Source organism: Leuresthes tenuis, unplaced genomic scaffold (assembly GCF_036924035.1).
Source record: "Leuresthes tenuis unplaced genomic scaffold, fLeuTen1.0.hap1 SCAF_18, whole genome shotgun sequence".
Lineage (NCBI taxonomy): Eukaryota > Metazoa > Chordata > Actinopteri > Atheriniformes > Atherinopsidae > Leuresthes > Leuresthes tenuis.
Genome location: NW_027325372.1, coordinates 26,641,841 through 26,665,199, shown reverse-complemented (window position 1 = coordinate 26,665,199; position 23,359 = coordinate 26,641,841). Strand labels below are relative to the sequence as shown.

General features: G+C 43.2%; 1 non-coding gene and 1 pseudogene across 1 annotated transcript; one reads left to right on the top strand and one right to left on the bottom strand.

Moving 5' to 3' along the window:
* Positions 1–122: 122 nt before the first annotated feature.
* On the bottom strand, positions 123–313 carry LOC140275728 (U2 spliceosomal RNA). The gene has a single exon (XR_011908448.1). It is a non-coding gene; the product is annotated as a U2 spliceosomal RNA (small nuclear RNA).
* Positions 314–5,142: 4,829 nt separating this feature from the next.
* On the top strand, positions 5,143–5,319 carry LOC140276227 (U2 spliceosomal RNA; annotated as a pseudogene).
* Positions 5,320–23,359: the final 18,040 nt, after the last annotated feature.

Sequence of the window (23,359 nt, the reverse complement as noted above, 5' to 3'; positions counted from 1 at the left end):
AGAGCCGTGTTAAAGTCTGCTTCGCATTCACTCTCTTTTCTCAGCAGATTAAAAGAAAGTTTCATCTTAGGCTCCCTGAAACTTCCATCCTGCACCGCTGTTTGCTTTTTCACAAGAGCAGAGGAGAGCGCACCATTCCCAGCGGCACTGCAGTACCGGGTCGATGCTTGGAGTGAACGGAGCAAGCTCCTTTTTCAACTCCTATTGATAAAAATCCATTTAATATGTAGTCCTCGCAAAGAGGACATATCAGACATTAAACTGATAAGAACAGATACTACACTTGATCTTAGCCAAAAGGCCGAGAAGCGATAACTGTCCACTGGTTCACGTCCGAGGGCCCTTCCTGGCACAATGCGCACTTGTAGCGGTGTTCTTTTTATGGCCATAGTGTCACTTTGCACCTCCGCCCACCCGCTGCACTGAGCACTCTTCAGCCCTTTTAAATGGTCTAACTTTACACTACCACACGCTCCAGCGAGCACCATTCAAGCAACAACTTTGCACTCCAGCTTCGAACATCGGCACAGTCGCAACAAGTAAGGCGACTCTACTCAGAGAAGTCACTCTGCACAGTAACAAGATTTCTTTTGCACAGACAGAAAGGGCTTCATCCGCAAAGGTAAAGCCTGCCAAAAATAGAAACAACTCATTAGTGCTGCTCAACGTTGTACTTTGCAGTAAAAGAAAGAGCAAATCTAAAGTTTCAGGAATCCGAGAATAAGCTTACTTTCATGAGTTCTTCACGATTTCGGATTTTGCTATAAAATGAATTCCTTCACTCAAACTAAATTAAAACTGCTAAACCGCTAATCTGTTACATACAAGGCAGATGTCAAATTCACCGAAATAGGATCTAAGGGTATTTGGCCAATCGAGCTGTAGCAGCTTCGGTAAAAGAGTATAAGTTGAAGAGTTTGTGAATAAAGGTGTGCGCACACATAGTGAGTTGTAGGAAAATAGGCAGGGAGCAATGCTGGCTGGGGTATATGTTCTTGTATGTTGTCTGACTGTTTGATTTGAATGTGTTGTGTAAGTGTCCTGTTGAATGTTACATGTTTGGGCTTTGACACGCTTCACTGTGGTTGTTAACTGTGTGGTGTGTCCTGAAATGTTATATGTTTGGGCTGTGTGACATGCTTAATGCTTGTCAGTAGCTACCCACTTATTCATATATAGCAACTGACAACATAAGAAGTCCGGACATACTTTGATAGTAGTTGTAGAAGTATCCTTATTGATAATAGATAAACTAATTCATAGTGATAGAACAGTGGATGAACAGGTGCCTGCACATGTCTCATGAAAATAAAATGGGTGTATGATTGCTGACGGCAGAGCAATACTGCCAAACTTATGAGTTCTTGTGGCAAACTTGATTCAGTGTCTTGACGTGTATACGCTGTTTTGCTGACTTGTCACAAGAAACAAAGTGTGTTTGATAAGATCCGACCATTTTATTACAGGAGGATCAGTATGTATGGATTCTGATGTGACTGATAAACCCATTCGTATCTTAAGCATAATCTAATACGTGAGACAATGCCCTGGCACACAATCAAAAAAAAAAAGAGAGAGAGCGGTTTTGTGTCCCCACAGTCCATAATGTAGAAAAGAGAGAAAAAAGCCTTTCTGATTTGGTGTGTGTGCTCACAGTGCAGAGTGTAGAAAAAAGAGAGAAAAGAAAGCCGTTTTGGTGTCACGGGTGTTGTGACTTACACACACACATTTCTGAATTGAGAAAGGAAATTATTTTAGAGAAAGCACTAGAGTTTAGATCCCACATTTGTTGATAGGCATTCATTTAATTTTTCTTTTAATCAGTTTTAAAGTGAATACTAACTGAGAAATGAAAAAGGTGAAGAGTTTAGAAGCTTGGTTCAAGAGCAAAACTTGGTTTATGATCAGCTGAGTCTCTAAACAGAACAGCAAAGGGCTTCATCGAACATTTAAAAAAGATTCAGATTGTTAGAATATCCAGAATTTATAGGAATGGTGGTGATTACTCTTATTTTCTAGAATGGAAATAACTGCACCATGTCTGTTTTATGAATTTAAGGGGCTAAAAAGTTTTGTTCTCGTTTTTCTATGATTAACCGAATGTATGTGAGAGTCCAAACAGACAGAAGGGTTACTTGCTGCAAGATTAAACATTTGCATTAACTGACTCCAGCAACTCTGAGTCTCATTGAGAGACTTTTCTCAACAATTGGGTCCTCAAACCAGATCTCAACGTTTTTTCCGCTTTCCAGGGTCGGAGCTGAAACCGTGCACGGGGGAGTCCAGTACTCCTAATGAAAGACCCCCTGCTGAATTGCGGTAATTAGGGGCCAGTGTCCACTGAAAGGGGGAAAAAGGGACGAGATCGTACTTTTGAATCAATGGCCAGAAGCCATTGGCAGTGCAGGCATCAACAATAATGGTGTTATTTCACCCATTAACACTTAAGGTACCTCATGCAGTGGCTGTGATATGGTTACTTAACAAAATATCTTTACCAGACATCTCTCCTACATAACAGTTCTTCTTTCACAGCCACACCTTGTTGTCGAGAGATGTGCTACACTTAATCCATCCACACTGCTACCTACCCCACAGATGGAAAGCCTCATGATTGCATGTCAGAAATAACCATCAGTGTTTTACCCAGGCCAGACTTAACTGATATACGTTATGAAAATGCAGAAATAACTATATTTATTCAACAGGTCAAGCAAAAAACCCTGATGGCACAAATGCTACAGGATTTGCAGTAGTAACAGAAACTGAAGTTTTCTTAAAACAACCACTACCAAAAAATTACTCTGTTCAAGCAGTCGAATTGGTAGCTTTAACTGAAGCTTGTAAATTAAATAACAAAAAGGTTGTTAACGTTTACACTGACAGTCAGTATGCCTTCTCAACTGTACATGTGTTAACACAGCATTGGAAAAACAGGTATGTTGACATCCACAGCTAAATGTATAAACTACAAATATTTTAGCATTATTAGATGTTATTCAATTGCCATCTACAATAGACTCGTATGAATGACCGGAAGGAAAACCATACTGCCAAAGAATTTGTTTAAATATGCTGCAGTATTGAGCCACGGACCATGTCATGTCTCAACAGGAGGGATGGAAGCAATAATGAACAAGGTTTTTACAGCATATGGTTTTACTAATTATTGAATTTTTTTTTTTAGAATAAATAAATGAATAAAGTTTTGTCTAGCAGGTCAAATATGTGCAAAATACATTCCACAGGGCAATCTAAGACCAAAACGAAGATAATTCCCTAAGCCAGTGTATCTTTTTCAACATATTTGTTTGGATTTCATTATTTCATTATTGTGTAGATTTCATTGAACTAAATTAATGTTAAGGGAAACGATTCTGCTCAGTGACAACAGAGGTTTTTACCAAATGGTCTGAAATATTTCCATGTGCACAAGCAGATGCACTCTCAGTAGCAAAATCACGCGTAAAATAACTTATTTCTAGATTTGAAATACCTGAAAAGATCTTCAGTGATAATTTGACACACTTTGTAAACTATGTCATCTCACTGATGGCAAATAACTTAAAATAGATCTTAGAAACCACTGTGATATAGAAGGTTTCGCTAACACATTGGAATTGTTTTACTATTTACATATGCATGTGCAGTGAAGAATTGCTTGCTGCTGATAAATGCAAAGAAGAACAGCTTACACATAGATGCTCACATATAGGCTGCTGAATGCAATGAAGACCTGCTTATCCAGTAAATTTCAATGTCAATGTGTAATATTCAATTAGGATTTGCAAAACAGTGAAGTTAAACAATGAATGGGTCCATAGTCGGTATGAGAAGACTACAGGAATATTTACCTGGGTGTACGTTCAAACAGAGATGAGAAAATTGCGATAAATTATTGTTTGTTTGTTTGTTAGTATGTATATGAATGTTATGTGTATAAACTGTGTTGAGTTGTAGTTACTCAGTAGTGTCTCAGTGAAACAACCGACGGGGGAAGCCTTGCGGTGACAACAAAAGCAGTGTTTTACTGATCAGTCAAGTTGCTCCAGTGTACTCCATACAAACTGGTTGGCTACTGAAGGGATAGAAAATGGGGAATACTTGTTTTAAAGCAAACAAGGAATTAGATGGGAAAAATATATGTTTTAACGGGACCCAGACAATATTAAATACTCAGACAGATGGGAGAAGAAGTGTAGTTTTGTAGGAAATCACAAAATTATTACATAAAATTAGTGAAATCAATTGAAGAATGCCTTTCTGAAGAGCTGTTTACCACAGATGAGCAGCTTTGCGACCAAGCACATTGTAGATCGCTTTACTGCCAAAATGATCTAGTTTAATGGATTGGTTTAGACATGCATAACAGCATTTTAAGAACAAAGAGAGAAACAAAAAGGGACAACGCTTCATGGTGGAAGGTGATGTATAAATAACTGTGTATATGATGAAGGAGAGACCATTTGAGCAGCACAGCCATTTCGCAGCACAGGGACAGCAGTCCAAGTTAAAGGATCTCCCACGTGGTATCACCTGTCACACTGTGTCAAGGCATCAAAAAAAGAAAAAATCACCAAACTCAAGGACAAAGAGACGAAGACTCCGGTGAACGAAGAGAGAGGACTTACAAACCAGAAATACAAAAGGATGCTCGATATCAAGATCCAGAAGAAGAGGCTAACAATGCCACGAACACTTACGATGCTGGGAATGATGCCAGCAATGAACAGAGAAGAAGATTCAGTGTCATCAATCTGCAACACGTGCCTCTAATGAGGGGGTGAATATAGAATCCTCAACGATTACAACGTCTCTGGGAACTGTGACAACAACAAGGTTTAAACCATTTTGATATATATTGTAACCTATTGGCTAAGGAATAGTGCTGAAAATGAGGTAAATCTAATCCACCACTGTCCTTGGTCTTCTGTAGGGTTTGTAAACTAATACGTGGTGGTTTGTTTTTCCACAGAAATTTGGAGATGCATGAATCTAGTGACTTAAACCAAGTAGCAGATGGTTTTATGGGGATCATTGAGAACAAATAGTTAACTTTTGGTAGTATCATCATTTTAATGGTTGTAACTCTCCCCATAAGTGATATAGGTAAGGACTTCCAACGAGAGAGATCGTCCTCTACTCTCTTTAATAATTGCACATAATCCATCTGTACTTATCAGTTTAATATGTGATATGTCTATGCAAGGACTACATATTAAATGGATTTTTATCAATAGGAGTTGAAAAAGGAGCTTGCTCCGTTCACTCCAAGCATCGACCCGGTATTGCAGTGCCGCTGGGAACGGTGCGCTCTCCTCTGCTGTTGTGAAAAAGCAAACAGCGGTGCAGGATGGAAGTTTCTTTTAGTCTGCTGAGAAAAGAGAGTGAATGCGAAGCAGACTTTAACACGGCTCTGGGAGCGAGCCGAGTGCGGGCTAACCAGGAGAAATGCTTGAAAGAAACGCGACACCGAATGAGCGGTCAGAACAAAGCCTCAATACGGTGTTCCTGTGGTGTTTTTATAAAATGCGGTGAAAATAAAGGTGTGAATGCCCCATAGAAAACTAAAAGGTGGAGCGGAAGTGTTCGGCTGCAAGAAGGTGTGAATGTCCGACTATATTTGGTGAAAAGCAGGTGAAGCAAGGTCTGAATGCCCAACCTTACATCATCAAAAGCGAGATCAGAGGTTTTTGGCTGCAAGAAGGCCATAGTTTGCCAAAAGCGGGTAAGGTGCGAATGACCGACTAAATATCAACAAAAGTGGGGGCGGAGGTCTTCGGATGCAAGTGGGTGTGAATATCCCACCATACAAGTATGGTGGAGAGGAAGCTGTGAATGGCCGACCATAGTTTGCAAAAAGCGGGTGAGAAAAGGTGCGAATGTCCAACCATACATGATCAAACCAGGGAGCGGAGGTGTTTGGCTGCGACAAGGTGTGAATGTCCACCCATAATTAATGAAAAGCGGGCAACAAGTAGGTTCGAATGCCATACCATACATCATCAAAAGCACGAGTGGATGTGTTCGGCTACAAGAAGGTTTGAATGTCCGAGCATAGTTTGTAAAAAGCGGGTAAGAAAAGGTTCGAATGCCCGAACATACACCATCAAAAGAGGGAGTGGAGGTGTTCCGTTGTAAGACGGTGTGAATGTCCGACCATAGTTGGTAAAAAGTGGGTATGAAAAGGTTCGAATGCCCAAATTCGGCTGCAAAAAACTGTGTTCGGCTGCAAAAAGGTGTGAATGTTCGACTAAAGTTTGTAAAAAGCGGGTAAGACAAGGTGCGAATGCCTGACAATGTATGATCAAAAGCGGGAGCGGAGGTGTTCAGCTGCAAGAAGGTCTAAATGTCCATTATTAATTGCTAGAAAACATGAAAGAAAATTTTCGAAAATCAATCCGCACATGATCATAAGTGGGAGAGGAGGTGTTCAGCTGCAAGAAGGTGTGAATGTCCTACCATAATTGCTGAAAAATGTGTTAGAAACGGTAAGAATGCCGGACCATACCTCATCAAAAGCTAGAGAGGTGGTGTTCGGCTGCAAGTAGGTGTGAATGTCTGACTAAAGTTCAAATATATTAACAAAAGCGGGAGCGGAGGTGTTCAGCTGCAAGAAGGTCTGAATGTCCATCAATAATTGCTAGAAAACATGAAAGAAAATTTTCGAATATCAAACCGCACATGATCATAAGCGGGAGAGGAGGTGTTCAGCTGCAGGAAGGTTTGAATGTCCACCCATAATTCCTGAAAAATGGGTAAGAAAAGGTAGTATTGCCAGACCATACATGATCAAAACAGGGAGCGGAGGTGGTTCGGCTGCAAGAAGGTGTGAATGTCCGACTAAAGTTCAAATATATTAACAAAAGCGGGAGGAGAGGTCTTCGGATGAGAGTGGTTGAGAATTTCCAACCATAATCTATAAAATGCGGTGAAAAAAAAGGTGTGATAGAACACTAAAAGGTGGAGTGGAAGTGTTCGGCTGCAAGAAGGTGTGAATGTCCGACTATATTTGGTGAAAAGCAGGTGAAGCAAGGTCTGAATGCCCAACCTTACATCATGAAAAGCGAGATCAGAGGTGTTTGGCTGAGAGAAGGCCACAGTTTGCGATGCAATAATTAAAGGCCTCATGCCAGATGTTGCCACTGAAGTAAAGAACATTTACGTGGGATGGTGTGAGGGTCCTCGTTTGGCTGACGTTCGCCGATATGCTCGCCATGCTCAGAACCAAGTTGAGACGCGTAAGACAACCAAAAGGGACAAGTGTGAAAAGGAGCTGCATTTGGCAGCCATGACCATGTATTACGCAGTTGGTGTAAACAGAGGACGAGGCCGAAGTCGAAGACGTGGACGTGTGGGAGAGGAGGTCGAAATGGGCCACGCCAGAGCTATGATCCGAATATTTGTTTTTACTGTGTCCAGACTGGACACTGGAAGAAGGACTGTCCACAGCTGAAAAGTGATGAAATTGGGCAAAAGACTGACTGAGGGTGGGAGGCAGGTTCTGGACGTCACGCGGCAGCGGAGCCTCCACTAATGGGTGATAGCACAAACACACTCACACATTTTTCCTGCTCTGTGTAGTGAAGAAACGCTTGCCGACTGTGATTCACGTAGTAAAGTTTTGCATGCTATTTCCGTCCTAGAGCAAAGATATTTCTCTCAGAATATAGGAACTTATGTTCATCAGTAGTGACGTCAGGGGAGTTTGATTGTCCTCCAAAGTTAAGTGGAAACCACATTTACTGTATGTCTGCATCAGGCCAGGTTGTGAAGGAGAAAATGACAATGCCCATTGCGTGTTGTCACTCCTGATGAGCTCTCCTTCAAACACTCATTTTTGTTATCAGAGTTGTGTCCCATTAACCTGATGGGCTGTGATCTCATGTGTAAATTAGGCATTATTTTAACTTCTACACCAGAGGGTGTTAAGGTTATGTTACAGCCTGACAAAGTTTTCACAGCAGTGCAGTTTGATTCATCGGCACTTACATATGCTTATGAGTGGAAACTTCCCAGCTCTCCTTTTTCACAACAACTAGTGGAAGAAGCAAAAGCGTTAGTTTCACCCCTTTCTGATTTCATGCAACCTACTGATTTGCACTGCACATCACACATTTCTTTGGGGCCTGACAATGACTATGAGAAGAAGTGAAAAAATATGTGCGCCTACTTTATTGGCTGTGTCGCTCACTCCAGAGCACTTCGATTTTTTTAATGTTTGTGGTACTCGCCCTCACATTTCCTTGGCCAAACGTACACACAGGCAGTGACAAGGTGTGGGAGAGTTTGTTGCTACATGTCAGAAAGAAATGGAGTGGACCGTTTCACCTGCTGATCCAAATTTGATGTTTTCTGAACGATTGTCAGCATACAAAAAAACATTTTTGAGTACAATGCATTGTCAAAGAACTGTGGACTTAATTCCTACCACAGAATCACATTTTGAAGCATGTTTTTTATCTGAAACAGATTTGTCTTCGATACCCATGTTGGCTGAAGTGCCCAATGATCTTTGGGCTAAGAGCAAATATGATGTGGGGTTGATAAAAGGCTGTGAACCAGTAATTGTCACCCCTAAATCAGACTTTTGTCCATGTAAAAAACAATACCCTTTTAAGCCTGAAGCAATTAAAGGGATTAAACCTGTTTTTCAATCTTTTCAGAAAACAGGCGTTATTGTTCCTTTTGAAAATTCACCTGTGCTTACTCCATTGATTCCTGTTAAAAAGATTAAAGATGCTGGCCAGCCAGATGAATGGCGTTTTGTACAGGACCTCCAAGCGGTGAATGCTAAAGTTCAGCCACATGCTCCTACTGTGCCCAACCCACACACTATTTTGTCTCAAATTACATCAGATGCACAGTTTTTCTCAGTGGTTGACTTGTCGCCAGTGCACCCTGATAGCCCATTTTGGTTTGCTTTTTAGTTTGAAGGGAGATCTTGGACTTTTACCCGGTTATGCCAGGGGTACTGTGAAAGTCCCACTATTTACAATGCTGCCCTCAAAGCTAGTCTGGATTAACTTCAATCAACCACAGGCTCTGCTCTTTTGCAGTATGTGGATGACATCCTTTTATGTAGTCCATCTAAACAACAGTGTGAAAAAGACAGTGAATCTGTTGAAACATCTTCATTCTTATAGCCTTAAAGCCAGCCTTTCTAATTTACAGTTTGTACAGGACGAAGTCACCTTTTTGGGTCATGTGATTTCTAAGGATGGGCGCTCACTTTCTCCTAAACGTGTTGCTGCAGTTCAGATCATTCCTAAACCGGTTACTAAAAAACAGCTTATGTCATTCTTAGGTATAACATCTTACTGCAGGAACTTTATTCCTAACTACTCTTTTCTCGAAGCTCTCTTAGGTGCTCTTATCCATGGTAAAGGCCTCCAGTCAGCTGACCGTGTTCCATGGACTCCTGAGGCTGAATCAGCCTTTAGTCAGCTTAAGCTGGCTCTTCAAACAGCACCAACACTTGGCATTCCAGATCCTCATAAACCTTTCATACAGGCAGTTGATGAGAAGCATGACATCTGTTCTTATGCAGGAACATGGGGCAGGCAAAGGCCAGTGGCTCATTTCTCAGCAAAACTGGACTCTGTGGCTGCAGGCCTGCCTGGTTGTCTTCGTGTTGTTGCAGCTGCAGAGAAAGCTGTCCTGGCCTCCCAAGATATTGTGGGCTACGCTAATTTGACTTTTTTGGTTCCTCATGCTGTTGCCATTATTCTTCTCGAGCAGAAAACTTCACATCTTTCAACTGCTCGTTGGCTCAGATACACCTCTGTGATATGCCAAATGTCACTGTTAAACGTTGTACTGTTCTGAATCCTGCTACTTTGCTTCCGACTCCTGAGGATGGGGAGCCTCATGACTGTGAAGCTGTTTTGGAACAAGTTTGTACACCCCGACCTGATCTTTTAGAGACTCCTCTTCCAAACTCTGACATGATTCTTTTTGTAGATGGATCAGCTTTGCGTGATCCAGCCACAGGTACTAACTGTGTTTGGTTTGCAGTATGTTCTTCACATGACACTTTGTTGTCTGGTTCTCTTCCTAAACATTTCTCTGCTCAAACTACTGAGCTTATTGCACTTACTGAAGCTTGTAAGTTGGCAGCTGGTAAGTCTGTCACTATTTACACAGATTCCAGATATGCTTTTGGTGTTGTTCATGACTTTGGTGCGCTGTGGAAACACAGGCATTTCCTTAAATCAGATGGTAAAACTATTCTGAACTCCAAGCAGGTTTCTGATCTTCTTGATGTGATCCTTTTGCCTACAGCAATCTCGGTCTGTAAGTGTGCGGCTCACACTAACTCAGACGATCCTGTTGCTTGTGGCAATGCCAGAGCTGATGCTGCAGCTAAGCAAGCAGCTAAATCTTTTCCTGTTTTCGCTTCCCTCTCTTTGCAGGCAGAAGACTCCCTCACAGATCTCCATGCTTTGCAAACTTTTGCCTCTGCAGATGAAATTTGGTCCTCTGGACGCATTTGGTCCTCTGTGGGTGCAACTCATATGGATGGTGTTTGGATGGGACCTGATGGTAAACCCTGTCTACCTAAACATTTTTTTCCTCATTTTTCAAAATTGACACATGGGTTGGACCATGTGTCAAAAGGGGGGATGCTGAATGCACTCACTGCTCAGTGGTTCACAAAAGGGTTCAGTTCATATGCGCAAAAATACTGTCAGTCATGTATGGTTTGTGCCACACATAATGTAGGAAAGGCATTACACACATCGCAAGTTGCACACCCTCCACCAGAGAAACCTTTTGAACATTTGATGATGGATTTTGTTGAACTCACACCAGCTGAAGGAAAGAAATATGCACTAGTAATAGTGGACGTGTTTAGTAAATGGGTTGAAGTTTTCCCTGCAAAACATGCAAACAGTAATGCAGTGACTAAAGCACTGCTAAACAGAAATCATTCCTAGATGGGGCATTCCAGAGAAGATCAGCAGTGATAATGGCACACATTTTGTAAACACTGCATTGACTGAGGTTGGTAAATTCCTGGGAATAACCTTGCGCACACATTGTGCTTATCATCCACAGAGTGGAGGTGCTGTGGAAAGAGAAAATGGTACATTAAAGTCCAAGTTAGCCAAATGTTGTGAAGAAACAGGTCTGCCATGGACAAAAGTATTACCTATTGTGCTTACCTACATGAGAATGAGAATCAGAGCTCAAGTGAATCTCAGCCCATTTGAAATTTTATTTGGCAGACCTCCTAACCTGGGATTGGGACCTGTAACCAGACCCCTCCCTTCCACAACTGTTTGTGATGATGCTATGTTGTCTTACTGTCGAAACCTTTCCACTGTTCTATCTCAAGTTTCACAGACAGTAAAAGCAGCCCTTCCAGCCACAGAAAACACACCACTCCAACCAGATGACAGGTGGTGAAGGAACTTCGCAGGAAACATTGGAAGTCCAAACGTTGGCAAGGCCCGTTCCAGGTGCTACTGGTCACTCATACAGCTGTTAAAGTTGCAGAGAGAGCAACCTGGATTCATGCCAGTCACTGTAAGAAGGTACCAGAACCAGTAGATGGCTTCCACCCTGACATACATCAGCCTAACCAACACGCCCGGAAGGACAAAGATAAGAGTCAGCAGTAAAAGCTGTACTCCACCGGTGTGTTAAGTGCTAGTAACCTCTGACACCGAAGATTGAAACATCCTTGCTGAGACCTGCGATGAAGGTGATCATACACATGCTGTGAACCATGGCAGAAACTGTTTGTTGTTTATATTTTCTTATTTGTAACCAGCATGTGCACATTGTACACATACGTCCTGTACAAACTGTAACTTAGAAAGGCTGGCTTTATGGCCATAAGAAGGAAGATGTTTCAACAGATTCACTGTCTTTTTCACACTGTTGTTTAGATGGACTACATAAAAGGATGTCATCCACATACTGCAAAAGAGCAGAGCCTGTGGTTGATTGAAGTTAATCCAGACTAGCTTTGAGGGCAGCATTGTAAATAGTGGGACTTTCACAGTACCCCTGGCATAACCGGGTAAAAGTCCAAGATCTCCCTTCAAACTAAAAAGCAAACCAAAATGGGCTATCAGGGTGCACTGGCAACAAGTCAACCACTGAGAAAAACTGTGCATCTGATGTAATTTGAGACAAAATAGTGTGTGGGTTGGGCACAGTAGGAGCATGTGGCTGAACTGCAGCATTCACCGCTTGGAGGTCCTGTACAAAACGCCATTCATCTGGCTGGCCAGCATCTTTAATCTTTTTAACAGGAAACAATGGAGTAAGCACAGGTGAATTTTCAAAAGGAACAATAACGCCTGTTTTCTGAAAAGATTGAAAAACAGGTTTCCCTTTAATTGCTTCAGGCTTAAAAGGGTATTGTTTTTTACATGGACAAATGTCTGATTTAGGGGTGACAATTACTGGTTCACAGCCTTTTATCAACCCCACATCATATTTGCTCTTAGCCCAAAGATCATTGGGCACTTCAGCCAACATGGGTATCGAAGACAAATCTGTTTCAGATAAAAAACATGCTTCAAAATGTGATTCTGTGGTAGGAATTAAGTCCACAGTTCTTTGACAATGCATTGTACTCAAAAATGTTTTTTTGTATGCTGACAATCGTTCAGAAAACATCAAATTTGGATCAGCAGGTGAAACGGTCCACTCCATTTCTTTCTGACATGTAGCAACAAACTCTCCCACACCTTGTCACTGCCAGTGTGTACGTTTGGCCAAGGAAATGTGAGGGCGAGTACCACAAACATTAAAAAATCGAAGTGCTCTGGAGTGAGCGACACAGCCAATAAAGTAGGCGCACATATTTTTTCACTTCTTCTCATAGCCCCAAAGAAATGTGTGATTTGCAGTGCAAATCAGTAGGTTGCATGAAATCAGAAAGGGGTGAAACTAACGCTTTTGCTTCTTCCACTAGTTGTTGTGAAAAAGGAGAGCTGGGAAGTTTCCACTCATAAGCATATGTAAGTGCCGATGAATCAAACTGCACTGCTGTGAAAACTTTGTCAGGCTGTAACATAACCTTAACACCCTCTGGTGTAGAAGTTAAAATAATGCCTAATTTACACATGAGATCACAGCCCATCAGGTTAATGGGACACAACTCTGATAACAAAAATGAGTGTTTGAAGGAGAGCTCATCGGGAGTGACAACACGCAATGGGCATTGTCATTTTCTCCTTCACAACCTGGGCTGATGCAGACATACAGTAAACGTGGTTTCCACTTAACTTTGGAGGACAATCAAACTCCCCTGACGTCACTACTGATGAACATAAGTTCCTATATTCTGAGAGAAATATCTTTGCTCTAGGACGGAAATAGCATGCAAAACTTTACTACGTGAATCACAGTCGGCAAGCGTTTCTTCACTACACAGAGCAGGAAAAATGTGTGAGTGTGTTTGTGCTATCACCCATTAGTGGAGGCTCCGCTGCCGCGTGACGTCCAGAACCTGCCTCCCACCCTCAGTCAGCCTTTTGCCCAATTTCATCACTTTTCAGCTGTCCAGTCTGGCCACAGTAAAAACAAATATTCGGATCATAGCTCTGGCGTGGCCCATTTCGACCTCCTCTCCCACACGTCCACGTCTTCGACTTCGGCCTCGTCCTCTGTTTACACACACTGCGGAATACATGGTCATGGCTGCCAAATGCAGCTCCTTTTCACACTTGTCCCTTTTGGTTGTCTTACGCGTCTCAACTTGGTTATGAGCATGGCGAGCATATCGGCGAACGTCAGCCAAACGAGGACCCTCACACCATCCCACGTAAATGTTCTTTACTTCAGTGGCGACATCTGGCATGAGGCCTTTAATTATTGCATCGCAAACTGTGGCCTTCTCTCAGCCAAACACCTCTGATCTCGCTTTTCATGATGTAAGTTCCTGCGTATGCTGCCGCTTACCTGGATGACGTCATCATCCATAGCAACAGCTGGGCGGAGCATGTTCAGCAGATGGCGGCAGTGCTGGAGTCACTGCGGCAGGCGGGGCTCACGGCCAACCCAAAGAAGTGTGCAGTTGGATGGAGGGAGGTACGGTATCTGGGGTACCACTTGGGCGGCGGACAGGTGCGTCCACAGGTAGACAAGACAGCAGCGATTGCAGCCTGCCCAAAACCTAAGATCAAGAAAGAGGTGAGGCGGTTTTTGGGGCTGGCCGGATATTACCGGCGATTTATTCCCAACTTCGCGAAAAGGTGCCTCTGATCCGGTCCGGTGGACGAAGCAGTGCCAGGTGTCACTTGAGAGGGTAAAGCAGACCCTCTGTGGGGAGCCTCTTCTCCACACACCTAACTCCTCTCTCCCATTTGTCCTGCAGACTGATGCATCGGGAAGGGGGTCAGGGGCTGTTCTGTCCCAGCAGGTGCGGGGCGTTGACCGCCCAGTGCTTTACATCAGCCAGAAACTATCCGAGAGGGAGACCAGATACAACACGATGGAGAGGGAGTGCCTGGCCATCCGGTGGGTGGTCGGCGCTATGCGGTATTACTTGCTGGGGCGCCCATTCACCCTTTGCTCGGACCTTGCTCCCCTCCAGTGGCTCCACCGAATGAAAAATGTCAATGCACGGATCACCCGCTGGTATCTGGCACTACAGCCTTTTAAATTCAAAGTGGTCCATAGGCCGGGGGCACAGATGGCGGTGGCCGACTTCCTTTACAGCTCGCATGGCGAGGTGGGGGGGGGGGGGGGGGGGAGTAGGTTAGGCCGGACCGCTCCCCGGCCAAGGTCAGGCGGTGGAGGTATGTGGAGGGGGCGTGGTGCATCAGCTGCAGGAGAGAGCTGTGGAGAGAGCTCTGGGGAGCAGGACTAGGTGAGTGATTAGTACACCGGCAGTCACTTGTCTAATCACTCTCCTCTTTAAAAAACTCAGAGCTGTAAGGAGGATTGAAGTGGAGTCGGCAGCACGAACCGGGAGGGAAGGCCTGCGAACGACTCCACATTCATGAAAAAGGGTTAAATAAACTATACGTTGAACCGTCCTCTGTCTCTGAGTCTCTCTGAAAGAACCCGCAGTGGCAACAGGCCGCCTCAATGTGCAATTATTAAAGACAGTAAAGGACGATCTCTCTCGTTGGAAGTCCTTACCTATATCACTTATGGGGAGAGTTACAACCATTAAAATGATGATACTACCAAAAGTTAACTATCTGTTCTCAATGATCCCCATAAAACCACCTGCTACTTGGTTTAAGTCACTAGATTCATGCATCTCTAAATTTCTGTGGAAAAACAAACCACCACGTATTAGTTTAAAAACCCTACAGAAGACCAAGGACAGGGTGGATTAGATTTACCTAATTTTCAGCACTATTCCTTAGCCAATAGGTTACAGTATATATCAAAATGGTTTAAACCTAGCCCAATACATGAACATGGATAAGTATAGAACAAGCATTGTGTGATAATCTGGAAATCTCTGACCTGCCACTTATTAGTCAAAACGTGAAAAATCACAAATGTTTCAAAAGCATTAACATCAGCACCTCTCTGACAGCCTGGTGGGAATTTCTTAAAATAACAAAGTCTTCACTTGTCCCGTGTAAGCTTACACCCATCTGGAACAATCCTGACATCCTGCAAAACAAAAAAATGCTAAACTTTACTCTGTGGAAGATCAAAGGAATCAAACATCTGGAACATATAATCCAAAATGGACATTTTATTTCATTTGATGAGCTCATATCACAACATGAGATAGGCAGCAATAAATTCCTAGAATATCAACAACTTAAGTCTATAATAACAAAGAAATATATCCTCCACCAACCAGACTTACAACTCCCGATTAGGGAAGCAGAATTTCTAAGCATCTGCACCCCAAAACTACTATCAAAAATATATAAATTATTGTCTAAGATAGATGACACAATGTCTCTACCGTCCTCAAAATGGGAGGCAGATTTATCCATCAGTTCTAGTCATAGCTTCTGGCCACAAATATGTTTGAACACCTTCACAATGACTCGAAATCCTAATTTACAGCTCATACAATACAAAATTCTTCATAGAACACACTATACAGGACAAAGGATGTTCAGGATGGGTCTAACACACTCAAACATCTGCTCACATTGCACAGATAACACACCTGATGATTATGCACACGCTTTGTGGTTTTGTGCGCCTGTCCAGAAGTTCTGGCTTGAAGTCTGTGCGGACCTATCAACATGGCTAAAGTGTAGCATTCCTGCATGCCCCACACTGTGCATACTGGGTGACTTAGACAACATCAACGTGGAATTTAGCTTAGCACACATGATCCTCACAGTGTTATGTATAGCAAAGAAAACTATTCTCATGAACTAGAAAGCGAAGAACAATCTGTGTATTAACCAGTTTAGAAATTTTCTTTTAGATTATATTAGCATGGAAACAATGTCTGCCTCCTAAAAACATCAATTGGCTGAATTTAATTCTCTCTGGTCTTAGCTTGATCACATAGTGTTGGTGGTGGGTTGCTGTCCCGTCGCTCTGGGCGGTTGGTCATTGCTGGGGGGACTGTGTGTCGGGCTTGGAGGGCAGTTTTGGGGGCTTGCGGGTGGGGCTGTCTTGCGGTGTGGGGCGGGGTCCCTTAGGGGCCTTGGGGTGGTGGCTGCTGGCTCTGTACCGGGTGACGGGGCCGCTCTGGCGTGGGTGGTGGAGCTGGGCCTGGACCTGGTGGCTTGCCGCTGCCTTGTGCCCGGGGCGGGGCCCTGCCTGTGCCTGGGGGGTCTGGGTTGCCCTGGACATGCCACAGCATGCGTGGGTTGGTGCAGGTCCTGGTGCCGGCCTTGTTGCTCTGGGAACTCCAAGGTGTCCGCAGGTGGTTATTTTTTTTAGGGTGTTGGGGCGTGCGGTGAGGAGGAGGGGGTCTGTATGGGGGTGTGCTTTTCCCCTGTTGGGGGGGGGCTGGGGGGGCCTGGGTGATGGTGGGTCTCAGGCCCGGGCTGCTGCGACTGGTGTAACCGGGTGATTTGTTTGTTTGTTTGTTTGATTTTTGTTGTTGTTTGTTTGTTTTTGTAGAGGTCCTCCGGGGTGGGGTTGGGTTGAGTGGGGTGGGGCGGGATGGGTTCCTTCTGGGGGTACAGTAGCTCCCGGAATATGGTGACTGCAGGCCCCGAGCCTGGTGGACATCAGGCCCTCCTGCCCTGTGTTGGGTCCCAGGTAGCGGGGATGCCTATTGCAGCCAGTCTCTGGCTGCCCTCTCCGGGGTGGGAGGGACCAGGAGGATGAATTAATTATTCTGCTAGTTTATATATTGTAAACATAAACAATAAACAATTATAAAACTTCCCTTGGCAAAGCAAATCTGTTTGGCATAAAGGTATTCAGACTACAATTCTGCTGCCATAATGCACAATTCCGGATTTTGATATAAAATGAATTCCTTCACTCAAACCAAGTTAAAACTGCTTTTCCTTCATATTTATCCATTTCTAAATAGCTTTAAACAAAAAAGAACGTTGTACTTTGCAGGATAGGAAACAACAACACTAAACCTTTAGGAATCCGAGAATAAGCTTATTTTCACGAGTTCTACACAATTTCGGATTTTGATATAAAATGAATTCCTTCACTCAAACTAAGTTAAAACTGCTTTGTCCTTCATATTTATCCATGTCCAAATAGCTTTAAACAAAAAAGAACGTTGTACTTTGCAGGATAGGAAAGAACAACACTAAACCTTTTCAGGAATCCGAGAATAAGCGTCGTTTGACGAGTTCTACACAATATCGGATTTTGATATAAAATTAATTCCTTCACTCAAACCAAGTTAAAACTGCTTTGTCCTTCATATTTATCCATGTCTAAATACCTTTAAACAAAAACGAACGTAGTACTTTTCAGGATAGGAAACAACAACACTAAATTTTTTCAGGAATCCAAGAATAAGCTTCTTTTCACGAGTTCTACACAATTCCGGATTTTGATATAAAATGAATTCCTTCACTCAAACTAAGTTAAAACTGCTTTGTCCTTCATATTTTTGCATGTCTAAATAGGTTTCAGGCATAAAATTCTTCATATTACCCTGTATGTGAAAGAAGCATACTTGTGATGGAGCAATACACTCCTTTTGGGTAACCTAAACTGATGGTTTGGGAGGAAAGTTAGAAGAACAATCAACTATCAACCAAAGACAGATGACGTGATGAGCGGGCAATATAACTGTGTTTTTGCTTCAGAGCAACTCTGTATTCTGTACTGTGTTGTTCTCTCTTTCAAGATATTATTATTAAAGCCTCTTATCTCCTCAGAAGAAAATAACTGACTCTGTGCGTTACTAAATTTCCACCACAATTTTGGCGTCACGAACAGGATCCCTCGACTGGTGTCTCTGGACCGGATCGCAGTGCATGGCCAGCCTGGACTGAAGTAGCTGTTCCAGCCTCATACCTCCAAGGCCTTTTCTGAGAGAGAGGACTGGCAGGTCCTTTTCTTGAATACCAGCGCTGGGATCATTTTTGAAATATGATAGTCTGAGACGATAGGACTGCTTTTTAGTTTTTATTTGAATAAAAGAGGGTTTCCCGGTTGTGTCATTAGTGAGACAGAGATTTCATGGGTAAGTGAAACTTTTGAAGCAGTCCGAAGAAGTGTGAAGTACTCCGAAGAAGTGTGAGTAGAGATTAAGGTCCTCATTGGAGACGTCCTTTGAGTGAAGGAATATATTTCCCCATTCCAAGTCTGAGAATTGGAAACAGTAGGTCTCAGACTTTTGACCCTACCGGGGGACCTAAGCATGATGAAATGAAAAAGACATATGGTCCAGAGGTTTTCCACCAGAAGGTTCTTTTAGTATGTTAGAAATAAGAAAATTTGAAGAAAAGTTTTGCAAATATGAGAAAGAGATGAAGCAAAAAAAAAGAAAATTAAGTTTAAATAAGAAGTAAGAAAGGTATAGAATTTTGGAAAAAATAAAGTGTATTAAGAGAAAGAAAGGAAAATGTTAAACAAATGCCATGACGGAATGATGATAATAATTTAGTATTAGCTGTGCCGGATCCAGACCTGGACTCCTGCCCTCCACGACGCCTGCAACAACAACAGCCAGCCCTGCCACAAGCCTCTGGCTCTCGGGAAGAAGGGACTTCTTCCATCCTCCCTTGGGAAGAAATTCCATCATTCTCACAACATCAGCTACATAGGTCTGATGATGAGGAAAAGGAAGACGTTTGGTTCTCCAGCGTACCTGCCCAAGAACTTTTAACGCAAGTGACAAAAATCCTTTACCCACAATCTGGACTTCAGAGATCTAAACATGAGAAAAAACAAAACCAGATTCAAACCATGCCTATGGTTAAAGTTGCAGTTCCCACTGGACCATTACTGGTTTATCAACCCTGGACTGAGACTGACATCATGGAAGCATAACAATGCTTACCAGATCCAGAGATTTCTGGACCCCATTTTGCTGACGAGTTGCGAGATTTCTGCGCACAATTCTGCCCGACTGGGGTTGAATTGCGTCGCATATTGGCAAAAAAGTTCAAACCGTCCGACCTCTAGAAAATAGAGGCCAGTATGCTACAACTGGATTTGCGACCTACCAACAGTGAACGAGGACATAATGATAACGCTCAATATGAAGCAGCCAACCAAATACTGTGTCAAGCCATCACCACTCAATTTCCAACCAAAATCAATATGTCCCACATTTACACCTGCAAACAGAAACCCGGTGAAGGGACTGATGATTTTGTACACCGCATCCTTGAGGAAGTCAGCAAGCACAGCGGTCATCAGAGACCAAGGGATTTGGGTAATGAATCAGGACCATGGGAGAGTATTGCATGCAATGCAATAATTAAAGGCCTCATGCCAGATGTCGCCACTGAAGTAAAGAACATTTAGGTGGGATGGTGTGAGGGTCCTCGTTTGGCTGACGTTCGCCGATATGCTCGCCATGCTCATAACCAAGTTGAGACGCGTAAGACAACCAAAAGGGACAAGTGTGAAAAGGAGCTGCATTTGGCAGCCATGACCATGTATTACGCAGTTGGTGTAAACAGAGGACGAGGCCGAAGTCGAAGACGTGGACGTGTGGGATCAGAGCTATGATCCGAATATTTGTTTTTACTGTGGCCAGACTGGACACTGGAAGAAGGACTGTCCACAGCTGAAAAGTGATGAAATTGGGCAAAAGGCTGACTGAGGGTGGGAGGCAGGTTCTGGATGTCACGCGGCAGCGGAGCCTCCACTAATGGGTGATAGCACAAACACACTCACACATTTTTCCTGCTCTGTGTAGTGAAGAAACGCTTGCTGACTGTGATTCACGTAGTAAAGTTTTGCATGCTATTTCCGTCCTAGAACAAAGATATTTCTCTCAGAATATGGGAACTTATGTTCATCAGTAGTGACGTCAGGGGAGTTTGATTGTCCTCCAAAGTTAAGTGGAAACCACGTTTACTGTATGTCTGCCTCAGGCCAGGTTGTGAAGGAGAAAATGACAATGCCCATTGCGTGTTGTCACTCCCGATGAGCTCTCCTTCAAACACTCATTTTTGTTATCAGAGTTGTGTCCCATTAACCTGATGGGCTGTGATCTCATGTGTAAATTAGGCATTATTTTAACTTCTACACCAGAGGGTGTTAAGGTTATGTTACAGCCTGACAAAGTTTTCACAGCAGTGCAGTTTGATTCATCGGCACTTACATATGCTTATGAGTGGAAACTTCCCAGCTCTCCTTTTTCACAACAACTAGTGGAAGAAGCAAAAGTGTTAGTTTCACCCCTTTCTGATTTCATGCAACCTACTGATTTGCACTGCACATCACACATTTCTTTGGGGCCTGACAATGACTATGAGAAGAAGTGAAAAAATCTGTGCGCCTACTTTATTGGCTGTGTCGCTCACTCCAGAGCACTTCGATTTTTTTAATGTTTGTGGTACTCGCCCTCACATTTCCTTGGCCAAACGTACACACTGGCAGTGACAAGGTGTGGGAGAGTTTGTTGCTACATGTCAGAAAGAAATGGAGTGGACCGTTTCACCTGATGATCCAAATTTGATGTTTTCTGAACGATTGTCAGCATACAAAAAAACATTTTTGAGTACAATGCATTGTCAAAGAACTGTGGACTTAATTCCTACCACAGAATCACATTTTGAAGCATGTTTTTTATCTGAAACAGATTTGTCTTCGATACCCATGTTGGCTGAAGTGCCCAATGATCTTTGGGCTAAGAGCAAATATGATGTGGGGTTGATAAAAGGCTGTGAACCAGTAATTGTCACCCCTAAATCAGACTTTTGTCCATGTAAAAAACAATACCCTTTTAAGCCTGAAGCAATTAAAGGGATTAAACCTGTTTTTCAATCTTTTCAGAAAACAGGCGTTATTGTTCCTTTTGAAAATTCACCTGTGCTTACTCCATTGTTTCCTGTTAAAAAGATTAAAGATGCTGGCCAGCCAGATGAATGGCGTTTTGTACAGGACCTCCAAGCGGTGAATGCTGCAGTTCAGCCACATGCTCCTACTGTGCCCAACCCACACACTATTTTGTCTCAAATTACATCAGATGCACAGTTTTTCTCAGTGGTTGACTTGTCGCCAGTGCACCCTGATAGCCCATTTTGGTTTGCTTTTTAGTTTGAAGGGAGATCTTGGACTTTTACCCGGTTATGCCAGGGGTACTGTGAAAGTCCCACTATTTACAATGCTGCCCTCAAAGCTAGTCTGGATTAACTTCAATCAACCACAGGCTCTGCTCTTTTGCAGTATGTGGATGACATCCTTTTATGTGGTCCATCTAAACAACAGTGTGAAAAAGACAGTGAATCTGTTGAAACATCTTCCTTCTTATGGCCATAAAGCCAGCCTTTCTAAGTTACAGTTTGTACAGGACGAAGTCACCTTTTTGGGTCATGTGATTTCTAAGGATGGGCGCTCACTTTCTCCTAAACGTGTTGCTGCAGTTCAGATCATTCCTAAACCGGTTACTAAAAAACAGCTTATGTCATTCTTAGGTATAACATCTTACTGCAGGAACTTTATTCCTAACTACTCTTTTCTCGAAGCTCTCTTAGGTGCTCTTATCCATGGTAAAGGCAGCTGCAGTTATGACATGCAGCTCCAGTCAGCTGATCGTGTTCCATGGACTCCTGAGGCTGAATCAGCCTTTAGTCAGCTTAAGCTGGCTCTTCAAACAGCACCAACACTTGGCATTCCAGATCCTCATAAACCTTTCATACAGGCAGTTGATGAGAAGCATGGTTGTATGACATCTGTTCTTATGCAGGAACATGGGGCAGGCAAAGGCCAGTGGCTCATTTCTCAGCAAAACTGGACTCTGTGGCTGCAGGCCTGCCTGGTGGTCTTCGTGCTGTTGCAGCTGCAGAGAAAGCTGTCCTGGCCTCCCAAGATATTGTGGGCTACGCTAATTTGACTGTTTTGATTCCTCATGCTGTTGCCATTATTCTTCTCGAGCAGAAAACTTCCCATCTTTCAACATCTTGTTGGCTCAGATACACCTCTGTGCTCCTTGATATGCCAAATGTCACTGTTAAACGTTGTACTGTTCTGAATCCTGCTACTTTGCTTCTGACTCCTGAGGATGGGGAGCCTCATGACTGTGAAGCTGTTTTGGAACAAGTTTGTACACCCCGACCTGATCTTTTAGAGACTCCTCTTCCAAACTCTGACATGATTCTTTTTGTAGATGGATCAGCTTTGCGTGATCCAGCCACAGGTACTAACTGTGTTTGGTTTGCAGTATTTTCTTCACATGACACTTTGTTGTCTGGTTCTCTTCCTAAACATTTCTCTGCTCAAACTACTGAGCTTATTGCACTTACTGAAGCTTGTAAGTTGGCAGCTGGTAAGTCTGTCACTATTTACACAGATTCCAGATATGCTTTTGGTGTTGTTCATGACTTTGGTGCGCTGTGGAAACACAGGCATTTCCTTAAATCAGATGGTAAAACTATTCTGAACTCCAAGCAGGTTTCTGATCTTCTTGATGCGATCCTTTTGCCTACAGCAATCTCGGTCTGTAAGTGTGCGGCTCACACTAACTCAGACGATCCTGTTGCTTGTGGCAATGCCAGAGCTGATGCTGCAGCTAAGCAAGCAGCTAATTTTTTTCCTGTTTTCGCTTCCCTCTCTTTGCAGGCAGAAGACTCCCTCACAGATCTCCATGCTTTGCAAACTTTTGCCTCTGCAGATGAAATTTGGTCCTCTGGACGCATTTGGTCCTCTGTGGGTGCAACTCATACGGATGGTGTTTGGATGGGACCTGATGGTAAACCCTGTCTACCTAAACATTTTTTTCCTCATTTTTCAAAATTGACACATGGGTTGAACCATGTGTCAAAAGGGGGGATGCTGAATGCACTCACTGCTCAGTGGT